Below are 14420 nucleotides of genomic sequence, written 5' to 3'. Positions count from 1 at the left end.
AACAAATGCACTTCCTATGAGACTCCTCTTTGTGGTCTGTTAAATGTGACAGAGAGGAAGATAAACGTAACAGGACTGCAGACAAAAGGAATCGTATTTACCATCGTTCTTCAGTGTTGCGAGGAAGCCCAGTCGTGTGCACAGCAGAAGTCTCATCGAGAGACCCCTGCGTAAACCATGCGTATACCTGGTTGTCATTCGGCGTGCCCGTTATTCCAAATTCTATTTTACGAACGTAACTGCAAGACAGAAAGAAACAACGCACGCTCTATTTTCCTTGACACAGGTGAAGGAAGAACTCAAAATATAGATTTTTATTTGTCCCAACGCACATTTTCAAAAAACTGTTCCATGAAAAAGATAAGGCACTTTTGATTCCGAGATTTTGCCATTGGCAAATAGTCCGTTGAGTCCCTAACTGCTACTTGAGTACAACCTTGTCAGGCTGAAGAGATATGTTACGCGCTCTACTGTTACGGCGGTACGTTGATGGAGGTGTTTGACCTAAACAGATGACACAACAAGCGCTGCGGTTTGGTTCAACAGGGCGTCCAACACAGGGGAAACACGGTCGACACACTAACGATTCACTCCGAGTGGAATTCCAGTTAACTGTGACGGATCACCGAAACCTCGGTGTTTTGAAACCGGAGCACGAAGCAGAGGTCGTCATCAGACTCGTGTGTCGTGTCGGCTCGAAAACTGCACTAACACTTGAGCGACGGCAACGTGTGTTCGTCACCAAGTTCGGTGCTGAAGGAGCAATAAATGTCTCGCAATTGATGTCACTGTTCTGTCGACTGTCAGGGATGGGAAGGATGAAATCTGCAAATGAAAGCCATAAATCAGCCATGTGTCATCACCTCTTCACCATCATTTAAGACATCATCTCTTGTACGCTGAACGTGCAAATTAACTTATTCTTTCGAAATTGTCGACGCTCAGAAGAGCACACAAGCCTCGTAGTCACATAGAGATATGAAGTAAAGCTGACATTTAAAACTGCACACAATTCTTATGAAACTGGCTCTGGCTCCACATGCGAGTCGGAACAATCATTACTGATCGTTGCTCAACCATCCAAGTTGTTCTCAACTATACGTAAACTGAACGCCAGGTAAAGTATGGGCAGTTCAACTGGTAGCTTTGGTTATCATTTGACTGCGGGTCCTTCAAGCGACCATACATACCAGATACATACATACACACCAGAGTATAATGCTACCGTTATCCAAACATACGACTCTGCGCATCAGAGCATGCACAAAATACACCATGTCCTCAGTCTACATTATTTTGATGTCGCAATATCTGTCTTTTTATTGGTAATGCATGCACGTTGCTAGAGGCAATGGAGGTTGAACGGTGGCCACAGTACAGTGGTCTTCTTAGATGTGGTCAGGCACAACTCGCGACTGTCAACAGGGTAAAAGACACGAGGTTTAGGGATCAGGGAAGAGCACAATAAACTGTGAACAATATGTAAACCAATGAGAAAGTAAGCATACGTGCCATGACAGCATATTCTAAATCTAAATTGTGATGACCCGGTGGAATTCCCACAGTCGCGATCAGATGTGGCTGCATAGGGGTGGGTGGGTGGGACATCAAGGAAACCACTTGGAGTGATTTTTTCTGTACTTTGGGGTGGGGTAGCACGGGAGTTGCGGAATTTGTCGGGTGATGGATCAACCTCTCCATATTTTGATTTCCCCATCCATTTTCTGCATCCATACTGCACCGTATAGTGAGGTAGAGAGACGGATCAACGTTTAAAAAAAAGTTCAGAGGGTTGGACCAGTTAAAAGTCACAGTGGTGGGTTTTAGCTGGTGGCATGATGCTAATGGGAATGAGAGTAATCCAGGGACTTCAAACGACGCCGGTCCGTGCTTCGCAAACCTTTGTCCAGCACTGTACCACGAGGTCTTCTTTGCGGACGCATGCAGTGTGAAACAAGGAAAAGAAATGGCAAAATGGTCTCACTGTCAGGGATACGCGATGTATCTTAAGTAGTTGTCTCGCAGCTCGTACCTGGGCAATCCTAAATGGCCGTCAAATCTGAAACAACAAGTACAAAACGTTACAAAATGCCTCGGAATCTGATAAGCTGGTTGATGTTAAAAGTTTGCTTTAGTCCGCCACGACACTCGTTCGCTACGAGAGATTACACGTGTTCATGACCTTCACAATTTCATTGATTAATTGATTGACCGACTAAGTCGCACACATGATAGTTCGAGCGCGGCATTCTACATCCCGGCTGAAGACTTGAAGCATGCTTTCAAACTCCTTTATACAGTGTCCTCGACAGAAGCCGAACTGTTCAGTAGCCTGGCTGCACTGGGGCATGAAACGTGGGTCATTCTTACCGAGAGCAAGGCATCATTAGATATATTGTCGTCATCTCGCCCCAGCATAATAAGTGATTTGCACACCATGACACTTCAGAAATTCAATCAACTCTTAGCCACTGGTCACAACATTACGTTTCAATGGGTCCCTGGCCACATAGGCCTGTATGGAAACACCAGAGCAGACGGAGTAGCGAGACGCGCCGGGTCTGATGGCACTTCGGCCCTGGCGTGTCTGCCGCTTACAGCCTCCACATGCCGTCTACATACGTATACGCCGTCGGTGTGCCACATGTGCCCGACAGTTCCCTGCCGAAACTACGACTTATAACCAATTCCTACAGTCTATCGATCCACTGATGAAGTTTGCGTCGTCGCTTGCCACCGCAATCGTAAAGAAGGATCCCTTCTCCACCGCCTATACCACTCAATGTTGCCCATACACCCTCGCTTCTCTTCAAAATGGGTCGGTTAAATTCCCCAAAACTGCACTGTCTGTGGTGTGGGAGCTGACATCCCACACCAACTCCTGTATTCTCAACAGCACGTTCACCATATAGGAACACCCTCCGTTGCCGTCTGCTCCAGATAGACTGTACGACTTTTCTTTGGCCGCTCGCCTTGGCCCCGTCCTGCACCTCAACCAGTGGGTCGTCACTGCCGCTCTCCTCCGTTTTCTCAGAGCCTCAGGACTTATGAACTGCATGTGACGTTGTTATATAGTGTCACCTTTCTTCTTTCTTTCTTTCCCTTCCTTCGTTTCCTTTTTCTTCTTTTCTGTTTTTTCTTCGTTTTCCTTTTTTTTTTGAATAGCAAGCCGGCTCTTGCCTGGCTAACATTTCCTTTCTTTTTTCTTAATAAACATATCCCCCCCCTCCCCGTCATGGGCACAATTCAGCAATACAGCAGCACTTCTACATGTGGTGCGCTACATAGAAATTGTTTCTGTAATAGCATCGAAGAGTAAAATATGTACTTAAAGTTATAGGCTATGTCGACGGCAGACTGAAATGCCATTTCTTGAAATATTCATAACACACAAGGCACCACCTCCAGCTTGTGTACAGCTTGCTCTAGAGTTAACTTGAACGTAGCTTTGCCCTGCGGAGCGGCGATAGTGCCACCCTATACAGCGGAGCTATGGAAAAATAAAGGGAACGAGTGTTTGACTCACTCGTGTTACAGGGGGGTACGTTTGTTAGCCAGGCGCTGTTTATTGCGGAAAATACGAGTGTTGCCTTCAGCTGTGGTTATCAACGCGGCGTTTGTGGCGATTATGCATGCTGTATGCTTGCTGATATCGCCAGGAAGGAATGTCATTGCTCCGTTGGCGCCTACGTGGGGAAAATCGTACGCGCACGAATTGATAATCAGTAGCGTTCATGACGCAAGTGCATGCATATTTATTCAAATGAGAACAAACCAGAAAGGAATCTCCTAGTAATTATACACAATGATAGCTAGAGGTGCGCGCGGGTGCGGTTTGTACCCGCCTATTCGCGCGGAGATCTGCGTGAAATCCTCGTTTGCGGATAGCAAAGTAACTATTTAAAATATGCGCGGATAAAATGTAAATACATCCAATGGTTTATCCAGACCCCCCTGGCACCCCCCCCCCCAAGTGTTTGGCAATCGCCCCACCCCAACACTCTTTGCCTGTGAACCCCTTACAGGGGGGCAAGGGTTATTTCAGCTTTAAATACATGTCACCAATTATAGAAGCTGTTACGACGTAACTGTTACCGTGCCCCCCACCCCCACCCAATATTTCGCAACACCTTTAAGTGTTTGCGATTCTGCATAAACCAGCGGACCTATTTCAAGTGGCGCGGATACCGTGCGCATGTGGCACTGCCAATCTGACCTACTGGGTATCGAAACAATAATTAAAACGCGGCTTCTTTGTCGTGATGCCACATTTCACGTTGCGTTTCCTAGGGCTCTCCGAGGCTCAGCAGAGCCCTGCGTGCGAGAAAACTATTTGAATACGAACTGACATACTTTTGACGTAATATAGCGTCATGCATGGAATCTTATCGACTGCAACAATTCACTTTGAAGAGCAACACAAATACACTAATTCCTTTTAATTCAGTTATAAAACGCTACTGATGATCGGACGCGCCAGGTACTCCACAGTTGGGTTCCAAAGGGGCAACGACATCGCCTCCCGGCGATATCAGCTAGCATACGGCTTGCATAATCGCCACAAAAGCCGTGTTGATAACCACAGCTGAAGGCACAGCGTAATCTCGTCATTCACGACGCCTGCCCAAGCAGCACAATGTACTGAAAGTCGAGTGCAATGGTGGTGGACGGGTAGGTGGAAGGCCTTCAACACATCCGTGAAGCGAAAGAACATTGATAGGACACATACTGTCCACCCCCATTGCACTCGACTTTCAGTACATTGTGCTGCTTGGGTGGTTAGCGACGGACACTGCTGTAACACGTGGAACACTCTTTCCCCTTTTTCTTCTAAGCGCAGCTATATGATGTCTCTCTCCCTGCTCGGCAGGGTGAAGCTGCGCTGCGTTTAAGTTACCTCTGGAGGTACCAATGTTCCCAGAAGATCTATACAAGCAGTTCCGTGTAGTGCAATCATTTTTGACCAAACGAGAGATACAGAAAAAAGAAAAAAAGAAAAGAAAATGAAAGATAACCGCTTCCCCCTTTTCTTTTACTTTTTTGAAATTATCGCGGAGGCGTGCAAGCGTAAACGGTCTTGGCACACTCCTATTGTCAGTAGCTCCACAATGTGGGCTCCACCATGTGAACAAGTATGCATGCGAAAATCAGTAGCCCAGGCTTTCTCCACGGCACACTTCCCAGAAGCAATGCATTAGCGTAATTAAGTTAACACTAATGAACGCCTCTGCGATAAATGTTGCCGCAGTTGAAGGAAAGGCGGCACTGTAGGTTGATGCGTTGTGCGCACTCACCCTCAGGCTCCAGAGTTGCAGACGCATTTTAGCTTAGCACAGCCGCTTTGGCACATATGCGCGCAGCGACATTTTTATCAATTTCGAAGCACGTTCAACTCGTTAATGTTGTAACGTTGCAGCTTCTGTAGAAGTAAAACGAACAAGTCAAACGGACGCACCAAACACCGCGCAAACGTGAGAGAAAACGCACCGGAGCGGAAGGAAAGTGAAACCTGAAAACTTATTCTTTTTTTTTTTTTGATAATCCTGAACTACGCTGAGTGGCAAAAGTAACAACAAATGCGTTCTGCAGGCGGAAAAGCTTCGCACTGTTATGTCAACTTCTTTCTTGTTTCGGGTGGAGTCACTCTACTTCGTCATCTTGCGTAGGAAAGGGCAAAGGCTCACATGTATGATCTCTTTCTCTAATCATCATTCGTTGTACATGTTTACTCCATTCGCTTTCGTGACGGTACTCCGACACACTCTCAGCAACGTAATATGTTACCACGAATGCAGCCTGCGACAAATAAGCGACAACGTAGTATGCCAACACGAAGGCAAATTACGTGGTACAGTGGCAGGCGAAAGAAGTGACAGCAAGTACAAAACAATTTCGCGCTCAGAGCACGCCACAAACCAAAGGGACATGTATACAGAGACGAAACATCCCAGCGAAGATACAGGTCCCTTCTCAGGAATGTTGTGCCTGCAGCATTAGCGCGGAGAATGGCCATCAGCCCACCGTAAACACTACAAGCAGCGACTACAGCAGCGACTTAAACACCACGCCCTCCATCAACACTTTTTTTTCTTCAGTACTTTCTTCCGGCATAAAATGTATAACAGAATATTAGTCGAAGAACGCCTTAAAAAACAGGCAATCAGGAGGAAAATGTGAGACTCGAACAAAACGCAACACACACACACACAACATTAGCGTTTCGAAGCGATGCGGCGCAGGTTTGCGATTTGGGTCGCAGCACTCGACTGCACTCTATCACGCGATTCGTTTGCGTAACAGATTACCCAAGTGGGGCATTTGGGATCAATTTCAGCGCAAAAAAAAAGAAAAAATAATAATAATAAAACGACCGGCAACAAACATTCTGGCGAAGCAACGGGAAGAATGAATACGAGGTCCGGCACGAATTGATATGCTTTCCATAACGCACAGGTATGGTGGATGAACCGTGTGTTACCTTTGTTTGTTTGTTTTTTACTTTATTGTTCATTTCATCCGAAATGGGAGGTACGGAAAGAAAGCTACACAATGCAGTTTGAGGGAGTCCGTACACCCCTCAATACAAAGGTGACAGCAACCAGAAAAGAGAAACATACACATCCAGATTGGTAATACTTACACAGGAACCAAAAGAGAGCATATGGCATACACATCTAGATTGGTAATACAGTTGCACGATTTTATGCATTAGGATTTGCTAAAGAGCACTTACAAAAATATTTTTTTAGTTCCGTGCGTGACATTTTGGATAGTGTTGACCCAGGGAAAAAGTATTCGTTTAAAACGTGGGGGACATTGTATGTCAGCATTTGCCTTCCGTATTCTGTTCTAATTGCTGGTATATGCCAATGATGATCGTGTCTCGTATTGTATGCTGTCCTATGCACTCTTACATCTGCTAGTTTATTGATACAAGAGACGTACCTATAATTCGCAAAACGTAATTTTTTTACTAGAAGAAATTCGTGAAGGCACGATGCGCGTACAACATTTAGTTCACCAAAAAGCGAACCTGATGTTTCACCTGACTGGCACACCATGTCATACCATAGCCACACGGCAAACTTAAAGTTGCACAGAAGTAATTTTTAACACCCAGTTTTCTTGTAAGATGCACCATGCGAAGTAATTCATACCACAGAGTCATAATTATCGCAAAAATTTAGAGGTACTGTAAAGCAGTAGACAAGCATGATATGCCGGTGGTGTGACTAGAGACTTCGTTGCTTCTAAATACCATATGCGGAACCATAGGACCGACAACGCGCTATAAATATTTTTGATTTGCCATGAAAGATGCGGCGTAGTGGAGCGGTGCGATGCCTGGTGTCAAACAACCCCTGTACAGCGTGCAACACTGAAAATTGGTATTACACACTATTACATCGGAACTTATTAGTTATTTTAGTAACCATATTATTAGTTTTCCTGTTTACCTATGCATTCGGAAACCCATGTTAACAGTTTAACCTGTTAACCCCTGTTTTTGCGAAGTAACCCAGCGCGGCCGCTGTTCGGTGGAGGCTCTCCCTACCTCCCTACTTCTCTGCTGCGCCTGCGCGCTCCTTCTGTTCGCGGCCTCTTTCGAACGAACAAACTCTCTGTGAACCTCTGTGAACAAACAAGTCCTGACGCTGTCTGGCTTCTTGAACCTCTGACACATTTTTTTTTCAACTGCTCAGCATTTCATTTCAATTCGCTTATCCGTTTATCCTCAGATGTGGATCGTTGTGTGGATTGCAGGTACGGATTTTATGGTGGACTGTTATGTCGGGCCCAGTGTTATACGCATGCAATGTGGTTGCCGCCGTATATGTCAGGAGTACGGATTCATTTCGAATACCTAGTGCAGTGTCGCCCGTAGTCTTTAATTGTAATTTTCTAATTAATTGCACCGTCGATTGGAATGAAACTTGCGCAGTTTTTGTCCTGGTGGCTTGGACTATCGAATAGCCACACTAAATGACATTTGATCGGTGTTGCTTTAAAGTACGCCGCAAAAAGCGACCGTGCGCAACGGCGGTGAAGAGCAGTATATCAGCCTGTGATGCCTCGAACCTCGCGCTCACGCTATAAGGAGAACGCTCGCTGATTGATCTAGAGAAATGTTGTCTGCTACTCCTCTGTCGTCTGCTACTCGGCTGTTCGGGGTTCTGAAAAACCTTCCTCGCTCGGTAAGGGGGCGTTGATACGGGCCGATTTTCAGCACCAACTCAGACCAACTCGAAGAAACGTCTTTGGACCAACTTCAAGACGGTACAGTCTCCACGTTCACACGTACCAACTCGTTAGCTCCGCCCACAACCAACCTTACGGCAATCGGGGTGTATGGGATCAAGTCGAACCGCTGGTGACGTTTTTTAACTGTGATTAATCAAAACGAAGTCATTTTACTTCGCCAGAAGGTCACCAGTATCTCAAAAATGCCTATTGATATGTTTATATGGCGCTAGCAACAACAACAACAACAACAAAAATAAAAATAAAAATTATCATGTACCCCTGTAGGATTTGAACCCATGCCAGGCAGTACGACAGAAACGAAATCGCTTGACGGCGGGCCCAGACTTGTGCGTAACGCGTTACTAGTAATTGCGTTACTTGTAATCAATTACTTTTTTGAGTAATTTTTCGAGTAATCAGTTACTTTAAAGTCAAAGTAATTTTTCGAGTAATCAATTACTTTTCTGAGTAATCGATTACTCAGTAATTGATTACTTTCCCGGCAGAGACTAACTCATCTTTTAGATGTTCTGCCCCAAGTCAAGATCTTCGTGCCGTCAGCCTTTGTTCTGGAATTTCAGGGTCTCTCCCCTTATCTGTTCCTACACCAGTGTGGTGGTACCTTTATGGAGGTATATGGTCGCTTTGGAGGTTTAGTGAGTCATGGGGAAGTTCCACGCATGATCTTCCACAATCGGGTCAACGTCTTGCCGGGCGATAACTACAGTAGACGTACATATTTCTGCGTTATTTCAGCTGTTCCACTGTTGAACTTTCCTTTTTCTTCTTCTTCTTCTTCTTTTTTTTTTTTTGCTCAGGCACACAAAGCCGGGTATAATTTGCGTGAATGCAGAGTAACGACCGGAGTAACGCGTTACTTTTGTACTCGTTACTCAATTACATTTGAAGTACTGTAATTGGTAACGGTAATCAATTACTTTTTCCGTACAAGTAACGATAACGGTAATCAATTACTTTTTTCGAGTAACGGGCACAAGTCCGAGGGTCACGTGGCAATGCTCCTCGCGTTGATTGGTTATACCACCACCAACTCTCCGAAGTTATCGCTCGGCGACCGATTCCCACCAACTCGAGTTGGTCATGGTCGGTGATGTCGGCCGACTGCCACCAACTCCAAAGTTGGTCCGAGTTGGTGCAGAAAGTTGGCCCGTGTGAACGCCCGCTAATGATTCGGCCGCTCCTTCTATCCGCAATTCTCCGGGAGAACTGGCAAAACTGGTTTACGGCGGCAAAGGGACAAGACGATGACCCCCACTGGCCGGCGAACCAGAACCAGTTCTCCTTATAACGTCATCGGTGACGTGGCATCATAGCTTCTCCTCCTCGTAATACCCGGAGTGGCGAGTTAAGGGTGAAGGCGCGGACCCATGTTTATGTGAGTTTTTTTCTTCTGGGAAACAAATTGCACACATCAAAACCTTTAGCGCCATTCTGTAAAATGAGACACACACTTTCATCAGACGTCTTAATCTGAAAATTTTTTGGACGGCCCTCTGTACTCCTTTAATGCATTAAACGAAAGGGCCCTAACTTCACCTCCTAACCAACCATCATCTCGAATGATATCGTCATCTCCCTTGATTTGTTGAAAACATGACGCGTACGCCTTTTCTGTTACAATTATGTTCTGTGTAATTGTCACAAAAAGGGCGCACGCCTCCTGTTTCCAACAAATCAGGGGAGAACGATGTTATTCGAGATTATGGTTGGTTAGGAGGTGAAGTTACTGCCATTTCGTTTAATGCATTAAGTTTGCCGTGTGTCTAGGGTATTATACTCCGAGAGTTACAGTCCGAGGTATAGAAGACATGCGCCCCTACGTCATTGATTACGTAACGCCACCGCACAAAGCATGCTGGTGGGCATTATCAGCTTTATCAGCCTATCAGCCGACGCGTTTTTCGCGCTTCTTGCCCACCACAGCAAAATATAACCTCGAACCGGTCTTCTCGTGACTCCACATTAGCTTGTAAACAGAAAGTCGTCTATACTTCCGTCAGCGGATAATGTACGTTAGCATATTGAGATTGGGGCATGCAAGAAGATGGCGAACGTCAGGGAGATGGGGTAGCCATTTCGCATGTTTTGTTAACGTAAATATTTCACCTATTTGCTTTAAAGGGCCGCAAATGAGCTCTAAGAGCGCCATCTCCGACGAGTATTTTGACAACATGGTCAGTGCACAAGCAACAGTTTATACTGCGGACAACGTTGTCACCCGGAGGCGTCCTGTGCCCGCCTGAGCCAATCACAGTCGTCTTTAGATTTGTGGGCGGAGTTCACCTGTAGGAGTTCACTTGTCCAGAAGTATAGTTGATTTTTTTTTAATTACGTCAGATTCGCAGCTGCGCCGATGAACGGACGCCTCACAAGACACTAGATAATTATTCCAGAGGTATAACGATGACAGTCAGTGCCAATTTTATAGAGAGTCTTTTAAACAAAAAGAAAAAGAAATAAGATGAAATCCAGGGTCGCGATAGAAACACAGACAGATCAGAGGTAGCCGCCGGATCGATATTGTACGCAAATAGAATTCAAACTGAAGACGAACGGAGATGCTTGTTGTTTGTTCTTCACCCCGGAGGAAAGAGAATGAGAAAGAGAGAGAGAGAGAGAGATCACATGCTTGTGAAAACGAAAAACGACAGAGCAATACATTTGAGTAACTGCGTGGAACATGACGGCTCATGCAACAATCAAGCTCGCGCGTCCTCTTCGCGGGCAGGTGCAGAAGTACTATACAATACGTGGTCGTACAATATGCACTGAGTGCAAAATCTACAGAGTCTTATAAAGTGCACGTTCGAGAGGTTTCTGGTCTCACAACGAATGACTCCACATGGGACACACATCCAGTGATGCGCGCAAGTTTTAGGCGCAGACAGCAAGAAAATCCCTCTTCCGTCTAGACAATGTTTTCGATTATGTATATCAAAGGCCATAAAATTTGAAGTGGGATTCAAAGCAGCGATAAAATGGCACTTTATCATCAAACCCGGACTAACGGTACGCCGGTCTCTCCTTTGCATAAAGGCAGTAAGTACGGTCACGCTGCCCGTTCCACACTATTAAAAACTTAAAATAGGTCTTCACCATACACTCTAAAAACAGAACTTGACCGCATAGCACGCTCTGCGCCAACTATTGCCACGAACGATAGGATTATTGTTTTTCATTCCTTCGGATGAGGGACGCGTGCGCTTTTTCGCGACACTTATACAGTTATGTTAATTGTCACAAACAGGCGTATGCCTCTCGTCATCAACAAATCTGGGAAGAGATGGATATCATTCGGGATGATGTTTGTCTACATACTGTTTTAAGAGTCATGTCATGTGACACAAAAAGGCGTACGCCCCACGCTTTCCACAAATCAGGAGTGATAACGCTATATTCTGTGCAATGGCTCATGTTAAAATAGAGGGGGGGGGGGGGGGTCGAGGTAGCTTGCCGTTGTCGGCCGCACTCAAGTGGGCATCGTCACGACTATAGCAAAAAAAAAAAAAAAAGGAAAGTGGGAGAGGGGAGTTGAGGACTTCAAAGTGATGCATAGGCAGGATGACCGATACTGGTGGGACGGAGGCACACTGCAGGTGAGAGGTGCACTAGAGTGGTGTTTCCGCTAGGCCCGTTTCTTGAAGAAAGCGCACGAGGCCGCGAGTTTTTGAAAGTCGTTCCACACAAGAACGCCAACGCTGTTAAAATAGAACTTCACCACATAGCACGCTCCTAGCCAACCACCATTACGAATGATATCATTCTGTGTCCTGATTTGTTCAAAACAGGGGGAGACACTTATCTGGGACATGTATAATGTGGCCCAGATAGGCGCCCCCTCTCATTTTTAACAAATCAGGACACATAATGATATCTGGGAAGGCATCGTCCTGCATGTTATTGGCCTCACGCCGGGCTTGCTCCACTTGTACAGCAAGAGTAACGGCTCTGGCAAATGTTAGTGACGAACCCTCAAGCAAGCTACCTCCCGTCCTCGACACCTGCCACTACCTTTGTGCCAGCAATGTGGACCTTAAAAGGGCCTCGCATTCACGCCACTATACCAGACCTTCCCTGAAAACAGGCAATTAGCCCTATGGTAACCTCATACAGGATATACTCAGCATGATCATTCAGATGTACAACAGGCTCCGTGCCAATGGCCATGCATTATCCCTTCAATGGGTGCCCGGTAATGTGGGCCTGACCGGTAACACACGCGCAGACGCGGCTGCAAGACGAGCCGCCGCAGCTGCTACTCCTGCCACTGCACGTCCACCACTTACACTTTCGGCTTGCCATTTAGCTATTCGCCGCCGGTGTGCAGCCCGTGCCCAAGCATTTAGATCTCAGGCCGCCGCCTACAACAGTCACATGCAGTCCATCGACCCCTCGGTTACCTTTTTCATTGCGTGTCGCTGCAGTCATCAGGAGGAATCACTGCTGCACCGCCTCCGTCTCAACGTTGCCAGGACCCCATTGCTTCTTTACAAAATGGGCCAATCCAGCTCCCCTTTGTGTTCCAGCTGTGGCGAGGTGGCCGACATTCCTCATTGTCTTCTGCATTGCCAGCAGCACATTCCACAACGGCAAGCCCTCCATCGCCGTCTAATACAGCTGGGCTGCAGCACATTGTCCATGGCCACCCTCCTTGGTCCCGTCCCTCGGCCTACTCAGTGGGCCGTAACTACAGCCCTGCTCCGCTTCTTGAAAGACTCGAGCCTTGCGTCTGCCCTCTGACTGGACATTCGTGCTGTACTGCACTGCACTGCGTGCCTGTTTTTCTTTCATTTTCCTTCTTTCTTTTTGTTCATTTTCAGTTTCCTTTATCTTTTTCTTTATTTCTCTTTTTCGGAATAGCAAGCTGGCAATAGCCTGGTTGACATTTCCTTTTTCTCTTTTCCTTTTTTCTTTCACTCTATTAAACAGATCCCCCCCGCTCAAGCAACAACCTTTCCCGCACTTGTGTCAGCCTTGCTTTTTCGACGAGTTGGTCCCGAAGTGCCTCATCAAGTCCTGCACCGTAATCACAGGTTATCGCGAGACAACGGAGATCACAGATGAAATCTTCGATGTTCTCATCCTCCTTCTGAGCACGTTGCCGAAATTTTCGTCTTTCAGCCACGACATTGTAGGTCTCTGCAAAAAGTGTCTCCAAAGCTCGCATGGTGCTGTCAAACACGTTTGCCTCCGTACTGGACACTTGATTCTCGTCACTCGAGCACGGCACTGATAGTGTGTAGAATATACGCTGACCTTCTGTACCAAGCGCATGGACGATCATTGCGTTCTTCTTTTCAGGCGTGAAGTTCCTGTTATCTACGATCTGTAAGTAGTTTTCGAACATGCGACGCCATTGCACCCATGGCACAGGTAGCTTCCCCGGCTTCTCGAGGAAGAACGGTAGAGCAGGTAAATACGCTGACATTGTGTGCCTAGAAATGCACAACAGAGACGTGCATAGAAGAAGTCAAGTAGATGTCCAGCGCACCTCTCACCGTGTCGCAGATGAGTGTGGATTTTGACAGACCTCGACGCCAAAAATGTATGTCATGTCTTGCATCTTTATTCTTGATACCCATGTTGATGCGGATTCCGCAGAACCATTACACAATGTAAAACCGAAACCAAGACACCACACCAGATGAGTGATGTCACATGTGCCTACACGTCCCGGAGAACGGGGAAGTACCTGACAGTTGGAAGCAAGCGCGAGTTGTTCCACTACTGAAGCCGGGAAAATCGCCCTCTCAGCTCTCTTCTTTCAGGCCAGTGAGCTTGACTAGCTGCCTTGGCAAGTTGTTAGAACCCATGATCCTCCACAGAATCGAGTGACGGCTCGAGAGGCACTCCTTCTTCCCGCAGGAAATGACAGGATTCCGCCAGCACAGGTCTTCCATGGACTCTGTTCTTGACTTCATTACGTCGGTGGTAGAAGCAAAGGCGTGTAAGAAGACAGTGGTGGCTGCATCCATTGATGTTAAACGCGCTTACGACACCGTGAGCCACGCCCTCGTTCTGCTTCCCCTCACCCAAGCCGGCCTACCCTCCAGAGCACTCTTATGGATTAAGGACTTCCTCCATGGCAGGCAACTATTTGTTCGCACCCGTCAGGGGGATACGCAGCATGTCTCGATGACTCATGGAGTCCCACA

The 14420-nt window shown here is 46.6% G+C and overlaps 1 protein-coding gene across 1 annotated transcript in view; it reads right to left on the bottom strand.

Annotated features, from left to right (window-relative positions):
• Positions 1-334: 334 nt before the first annotated feature.
• The window catches only part of LOC135378033 (hemicentin-2-like), a 470485-nt gene continuing 456399 nt past the window's right edge, over positions 335-14420 (bottom strand). The window contains exons 15-16 of the mRNA XM_064610861.1: positions 1985-2059; positions 335-825 (exon numbers count right to left, since the gene is read on the bottom strand). The gene's annotated coding sequence lies outside the window, so the exon portion shown is untranslated. The remainder of the gene's footprint in view (positions 826-1984; positions 2060-14420) is intronic.

The sequence above is a fragment of the Ornithodoros turicata genome, chromosome 1, assembly GCF_037126465.1.
Source record: "Ornithodoros turicata isolate Travis chromosome 1, ASM3712646v1, whole genome shotgun sequence".
Lineage (NCBI taxonomy): Eukaryota > Metazoa > Arthropoda > Arachnida > Ixodida > Argasidae > Ornithodoros > Ornithodoros turicata.
The sequence above is the reverse complement of the archived record's forward strand: the minus strand, read 5'-3'. Positions and strand labels throughout refer to the sequence as shown.